At 36.4% G+C, this 8,179-nt stretch overlaps 1 non-coding gene across 1 annotated transcript; it reads right to left on the reverse strand.

Moving 5' to 3' along the window:
- Positions 1–158: 158 nt before the first annotated feature.
- Positions 159–262, reverse strand: LOC122150317. Its single transcript, XR_006163603.1, has one exon. It is a non-coding gene; the product is annotated as a U6 spliceosomal RNA (small nuclear RNA).
- Positions 263–8,179: the final 7,917 nt, after the last annotated feature.

Raw genomic sequence — 8,179 nt, forward strand, 5'->3', positions numbered from 1 at the left:
TAGACAATTTAATTAATTATATATAATTATTCTTGTGACTAAAGAAGATCTGAAAACTATGGATGATTTTTGAGGTTTTATCAAGGAATAGGGAAATAACTAAATCAAAAAGAAGGATATGAAAGGATATGGGAGCAAGAGAAAGTTTTTCCTTTCTGTATAATATGGAACACTTACAAATTTGTGTGCCATCCTTTTGCAGGGTCCATGCTAATATTCTCTATATAGTTCCAATTTTAGTATATGTGCTGCTGAAACGAGCCTAAAACAGTTTTTTTTTAGGGTCACTAATGAGTCTCAGTCCTTTAATGAAGTGGTTATACTCTAATAATTCCTTTGACATGGTGTGAGAGCTTTACCAATGTGCTTGACTTAGTTTTTATATTGATAAATGAGGGTATTTCTAATATGTAGTATTCATTTACTAAATATTTATTTTTTACTGCTATTTAATAATACCTATAGTGGTAGTTAAGTTTGTGTGTCAACTTGGCTGAGCCTGGTTGAGTGGCTGGGGAGCTGGATGTAGTTATTTCCCATGGTGAGACTGGTAATTAACTGCTTGGTGGAATCTATTGGAACAGCTGGCACACTGAACCCTGCATGTAGCCAAGTCATGATACAACAGCCTTCCATGCCCTGCCGATCTTGGGACTTCAGCTGGACTTGATTAGTGGCCTGCCATGTTGTTAGTAACATTGGGATGGTGCCTTTTTACTTGCCAACCTTGGGCTTGTCAGCCTCAGCAACCAGCAGCTGTCTAAGTGAAGAAAAGCCTCCAGCTTCAGTGGGCCGGGAGCAGGAGGCAGAGCTGAAGCTCAGGGTTGAGGAGCTTTCACCCAGCTCCTAGAGCCTGGCACTTTGAACTTGGACTTAAAGCTTCCAAAATTGTAAGAGAATAAACTCCTCTTTGTTCAAGCCATTCCATTTGTGGTATCTTTTGTTAGAGTAGGACTAAGAAACCAAAACACCTGTCTCAGATTTTATTGTGAGAATCAGATTGTTATTAGCACAGGGCTGACATAATGGAAGCACTTGTTAGTTGTTAATGCCACTGAGTTTTACACAAATATCATACCTTTGGTTCAATATTCGACTCAATTATATACTCATTAAAATCAGCTGCTATTGAGTCAGATTGACTCATGGTGACCCAATGTGTTTTCTGTTAAGTTACTTGCCTGAAGTGATAGAAACAGACTTCTGGAACTGGGTTAGAAGTAGTAACTGAAAGAATAATGTGTCTGGTTCCCTGATTCTGGCTGTTGGTCCAGGTACAAAGAAGAAAGCTACAACTTCCCTAACCAGTCTTTTCCCAAATTTGTTCAGTAGAAAATATTATAAGACAGCTTCTTAAAGATATAACTAAACATGTAGTTGTGAAATTTGGAGCAGAAACAAGCATGTTAATAATTTTAAAAATGGTTTTAGAGGATAAAGAAAAATAGATTCTGATGATAATGTTCAGAATGGAATCAAATGATTGAAAGCAAAGCTAAGACTTCTAGGTCACATTATATGAAAGTCTAATTGCCAATGAATTGTTTTCAAGTAACCCAAACATAAAGGAACACGTACGTGGCTGTGGACGATATGTAAAAATGTGAAATATCAGAACCACTTCTTTGGCTTTAATCACCAGGAAGGTTCATGCTCAACTGATGGCCATCTAAGAAGTAGATCGACTTGGAATAGACTAAACTAGGTTAGTATTTAGGACTGTATCCACTTTAATATTTTTTAGTTATTCTTGCTATGAATTGCCAAAGCAAGTCTTGTCACGACTTAGAAGGCAAATGATTGTGTTATCACCTGTGGTAGTGAAATCAATATATTTTTAAATAAACCAGTGCATCGAGTAGGTACTCTGCTTTCCTTAAAAGGTTTTGAAAATTTCTACAAGAGTTAGGAATTTCACAAGTGCTCATCTTCAGACACCTTTAATTAAATCTCCTTTTCTTCAGTTACCGTAATTTGAGGTAAAATACCTTTTGCTTTGATTATAAATGATGCCCTCTAATTTAACCAAGCATGTGACAGACTTGACATGAAACTAGCTAAGTAACAATGAAAATTGCTATTAGAGACAAATGTAAAATGTATTTGATAGTTTCACAGGGATTTTCTTCTGTTTAATGAACAGTGATGTTAAAATCATTGGGAGTATTTGAAGGAAGATTTGGGTCATTAAGTGAAAGGTAGATGGTGGTTCATCCATGTCAACTCCTGAAATTGGTTGTAAAATGCACCATGAAATAAACATTTCCCATTTGCTATTATGTCCCTAGACTGAAATTGTTGGACTTAAGCATTTAATTAGATGACACAAAATCAGATATATGGTTAGCTATGGGAGTCTAGGACATCTGTAAATGTTTTAGACATTGTAGCTTATGTGGTCATATTTAAGGCACAATTGAAGTGGTCATCTAGTGCTGCTATAACAGAAATACCACAAGTGGATGGTTTTAACAAATTTATTCCCTCACAGCTTAAGAGGCTAGAAGTCCAAATTCAGGGTGCCAGTTTTAGGGGAAGGCTTTCTCTCTCTGTTGGCTCTTGGGGAAGGTTCTTGTTTCCTTTTAGCATCTGTGGGCCTGGTGTCCCTTGGTGATTTCTGTGTGTCTTGGAATGAATCTTCCGCTGGATCTAGGAGGCTCTGCATACAGGGACCCTGGGTCCAAAGACATGTTCCACTTCTGGCTCTTCTTTATTGATGATAGTCACTCCCCTCTCTGCTCACTTCTCTTCCCTTTTAACACTTAATAAAATAAAAGCTAATGCACGTATATCTCAGGAAAATTCCCCTTAGGTCAGGGCTGTGACCTGAGTAAGGGTGTTGCATCCTACCCTAATCCTCTTAAAACTGACTGGCATATCACATCAGATCATACCATGAGGATAGTTATATCATTGTATAACTACCAAGCCACTGAGAATCGTGGCCCAGCCAATTGGGGTAAGGCTATAGTGGGATACCATTCAATATGTGATACCTAGTAACAGTTTCAGAATCCAGTTACATTTGGTCCCTTTAAAATTATGTTCTCATTAACTATAATCTTTACTGTTGGTTTACTATAAAACAAGGATAGTACTCTTCCTAACATAAATCAGTTAAATTATTGACATGGTAGGACCTTTAATCACATACACTAATTATTTTATATTGTCCCATGTTGGGAAGATGATTGAAGTCTTGATCTTAAAAACAAACATTCCCCCCCCCCCCAATCTACTGATGGTGAAAAACGTGGGCTCTGAAGTCAGATGGACTGTGTTTCAAACTTCGGCTCCACAATTCCCTAGCCATGTGATCTGGCATATTAGTTATCTTCCCGAAAACTGATTGTTGATAAAATGACCTAATATCTGTAACTTCTTCAAAAGGTTGTTGTGATTGAGTTACTTGATACATGTAAAGGGCTTAGAATATTAAGTGACTTGGGAATTACAGGACATCTTAAATACCAGTTAGGTTTTATATTTTTCTCTATTCTTTCCACATTATTATCTTATGCTAAATTTTCATCTGATTAGTTTTCTTTAGTTTCATATGGATAAAGAATTTAACTTCTATAGGACAGAAATGTGTTTTATGTGTTTGCATGAGTATATGTACATATTATATGTAGGGGTGTGTGTGTATATATGTATAAGTAAATAATTTCTATTTTGAGGGATGATAATATCAGAAGCATTTGTAATATTTCTCTCAATCCTAAAGAACCACCATGTTATTAGAGGCCATTGCATAGACTATTCTAAATACACACCTAAATAAAATCAAGACTTTAGTGACTGACATACATCACACATAATCATTATTTGTATTAGTTCACTTGTTCTCAAATGTCTCTGAAGTTTCCTTTAATGATAACAAAGCTGCACATGATATTTAAAATCAAACAGCACTAAATATTCAATGTGGAAAAGTTCAGTGTAGTAAAGATTATTGACTGAAGTTTGGGTTAGAGTCCTACCTTTGCTACTTACTAGCTATGTAAGCCACGTAACCTGGGTCCCCTCTTCACAATTATACATTTCTCATAATTTGTATAAATTCATATAATTCATGTTTCTCATGGTTTATATAATGCTTAAAACAAGAGCTGTCACGGAGTGAACACTTGGAGATCTGATTGCCGCTGTTGTTGTTCTATATCTAATTCTTAACAACTGTCTTAAAAAAAGTTTGACTTTGTTTAAAAGAAAGCTGTTAGGGATTGAATTGTGTCCCCCCAAAATAAAAGTCGTAAATCTCAACCCCTGTGTTTAAGTGCTTGGCTGCTAACTGTGATGTTGGGAGTTCAAACCCACCAGCCCTCTCCATGGGAGAGAAAGATAAGGCAGTCTGCTCTCATAAGGAATAAACTAAACTTGTAGCCATGAGGCTGATTCTGAATCATAGCGATGCTATGGGACAAAGTAGAACTGCTCTATTGGTTTTCTAAGGCTGTAATCTTCATGGAAGAAGATGATCACATCTTTATCTAATGGAGCAGCTGGTGGATTTGAACTGCTGACCTTTTGCTTAGCAGCTGAGTGCTTAACCACTGCACCACAAGGGCTCCTTTTTCCATAAGGATTACAGTCCTAGAAACTCTATGGGGCAGTTCTACTTTGTCCTATAATATCACTATGAGTCAGAAGCAATGGCTTTGTTTTGGATTTTATAGCTATGGTTATAATCCCATTTGGAAATTGTCTGTTATGTTAATTAGACGATATTAGTATAGAGTGTGTCTTAAGTCAATATCCTTCGAGATACAAATGATTAAATGCAAGCTAGCAAGAAGCGATGGAGGGAGGGCAATGCCAAGCCATGTAAAGATTGCTCAGGAGCAGAAACTCAGACACAAGGACATTCCCCTAGACCTGGCACCTTGAATTCAGACATCTAGTTTTCTAAGCTGTGAGATAATAAATTTGTTTGTTAAAGCCACCCATTTGTGGTATTTCTGTTTTGACAGTATTAGATAAATAAGACAGGAATGAAGAAAAAATTTACAATTACTTCCCTCCAAATGAAAAATTCTCCAGGAACATTTGTGTAATTGGTAGTGGACCGATACAGCATCTTTATATGTGAATGAGAATAATCTCACTTTTTAATCAAAGTAGTATTTGCAAAAAAGCTGTCTTCATTTTATTTTGAAAACATCAAAAATTGTTTTCTTACTTGATGTCAAAGTACAAAATTAGACAATGCCACTATACCTTTGGTTGTTTGCATAAAAACCCCAGTGTTAACTGTCTGTTACTTCCTTTTCAATTTCACTGCAGAATAATCTTATTTCATTAATAGCATACAAGTCAGGAGCAGTTTATGATTTTTGCTTTGATTGTGATAACTCAGTTTGAAAAGAATTACATCCAGATTTACACAACTACATCTTGTCCTACCAAGATTAAAATAGAAAGGACAACCATTTTTAAATATAAGTTAAAGTAATGTGTGAGTTCCCCAATGAATTTTCAGAAAGGTTGAGACTTTTGAGGAGCTCTTAATATGAGAAAAATAAAGGATTGTCATAAATTCAGACATTTATCCTTAAAATCATCCTCAGCAAAGCAACTGAAACACTAAACCCTAACCCAGAAAATTTTGTCTTAAAGATTGACACAGTATAAAAGATCCAGTCTCCAAGTACACGACTGTACGTTTAATTTTTCAGGACATTAGATATAGACCACACAAGTAGAAAGGAAATGTGTTTGTGAGCTAAAAATGAAAAATTCTGAATGAGCAATTAAGACTTTCATCTGTGTAACTAGGGACTGCTGCAGGGTTAGCGGTTCATGTCAAGTCACTTAACGTTTATGGAATATCCAATTGTGCATTGACTGTTTAGATAATAACATGACATATAAGGGAACACATTAATAAAAAGCAATTTTTCTTTTAAGTTACACATTAAGTTGTATAGGGACCTGTTTGAATAAAAAAGAAGATACTATAAAATCAAGTATTACAATGGGTCTACCACTCATCTGTTAGTTTGTCACTTGCATGTTGCTGTGAGCTGGAGGCTACATCACTGGTATTTCAAATACTAGCAGAGTCACCCATGGTGGACAGGTTTCAGCGGAGCTTCTAGACTAATAGATTTGGAAGAAGAAAAGGGCCATCAATTTCTCAAAGTATTGGCCAATGAAAACTTTTTGAATAGCAATGAAACATTGTCTGATATAGTGCCAGAAGATGAGCCCCTCAGGTAGGAAGGCACTCTAAATATGACTGGGGAAGAGCTGCCTCCTCAGAGTAGAGCTGACCTTAATGACCTGGATAGACTACAGCTTTCAGGACCTCCATTTTCTTATGTGGCATGACTCAAAATGGAAAGAAACCACTGCAAACATCCATTAATAATCAGAACATAGATTGTAGGAATTAAATCTAGGAAAATTAGAAGTCATCAAAAATGAAATGGATTGCATAAAGATTGATATCCTAGGCATTAGTGAGCTGAATGGACTGGTTTTGGCCATTTTCAGTGAGACAACCGTATGATCTACTATGTGGGGAATGACAAATTGAAGAGGAATGGCATGGTATTCATCATGACAAAAAATGTTTCAAGTCTATCCTGAAGTACGACGCTGTCAGTGATAAGATACTATGCACATGCCTACAAGGAATGCCAGTTAACACTACTGTTATTCAAATTTACATACCAACTACCAAACCAAAGATGAGGAAATTAAAGATTTTTACCAACTTCTCTCTGAAATTGACCAAACATGCAATCAAGATGTATTGATTATTATTGGTGATTGGAATGCTAAAGTTGGAAACAAAGAAGAATCATCAGTAGTTGGAAAACATGGCCTTGGTGATAGAAATGGTGCTGGAGATAGCATGATAGGATTTTGCAAGACCAATGACGTGTTCATTGCAAATACCTTTATTCAACAACATAAATGGCGGCTATACATGTGGACCTCACCAAGTGAAATACACAAGATTCAAATCAACCACATCTATTGAAAGAGGTGATAGAGAAGCTCAATATCTTCAGCCAAAACTAGGCCAGGAGCTGATGTGGAACAGATCATCAACTGCTTATATTCAAGTCCAAGTGGATGCTGAAGACAATTATAACAAATCCACGAGAGCCAGTATATGACCTTGATTACATCCCAATTGAATTAAGAGACCATTTGAAGAATAGTTTGAAGCATTGAACACTAATGACTGAAAACCAGACAAATTGTGGGATGTCATCAAGAACATCATCCATGAAGAAAGCAAAAAGTCAGGAAAGGAAGAAAAGACAAATGGATGTCAGAAGAGATGCTGAAACTTGGTCTTGAATGGAGAGTAGCTAAAGCAGGTGGAAGAAATGACAAGATAAAAGAGCTGAACAGAAGATTCAAAGAGCAGCTCAAAAAGGCAGAGCCAATTATTATAATAAAATGTGCAATGTGCAAAGATGTGGAATTAGAAAACCAAAAGGGAAGAACACATTTGGCACTTCTCAACCTGAAAGAACTGAAGAAAAACTACAAGCCTTGAGTTGCAGTATTGAAATATTTTATGGGAAAAGTATTGAATGATGCAGGAAATGTGAAAAGAAGTTGGAACGAACACATAGATTCACTGTACCAAAAAGAATTGGTTGACATTCATCTATTTCAGGAGGTGGTATATGATCTAGAACTAATGGTAATGAAGGAAGAAGTCAAAACTGCACTGAAGAAAATGGTGAAAAGGCTCCAGGATTGACAGAAGACCCATTGAGGTGTTTCAGCAAACAGATGCTGTGCTGGAGGCACTTACTCCTCTGTGCCAAGAAATTTGGAAGAGCTACCAGGCCATCTGACTGGAAGAGATCCATATTTGTACCCATTCCAAAGAAAGAGGATCTCACAGAATGTGGGAATTATCTAACAATATCATCAATATCACACACAAGTAAAATCTTGCTAAAGATAACTAAAAAATGATTACAGTAGTATATTGACAGGGAACTTCCAGAAATGCAAGCTGGATTCAGAAGAAGATGTGGAAGGAGGAATATCATTGCTGATGTCAGATGGATCTTGGCTGAAAGTGAAGAATACCAGAAAGATGATTACTTGTGTTTTATTGACTATGCTAAAGCATTTGACTGTGTGGACCATAACAAATTGTGGATAACATTGAGAAGAATGGGAATTCCAGAACACTTAATTG

The sequence above is a fragment of the Orycteropus afer genome, unplaced genomic scaffold (genome assembly GCF_000298275.1).
Source record: "Orycteropus afer afer isolate SDZICR_OR568_19922 unplaced genomic scaffold, OryAfe1.0 scaffold00119, whole genome shotgun sequence".
Taxonomy (NCBI): domain Eukaryota; kingdom Metazoa; phylum Chordata; class Mammalia; order Tubulidentata; family Orycteropodidae; genus Orycteropus; species Orycteropus afer.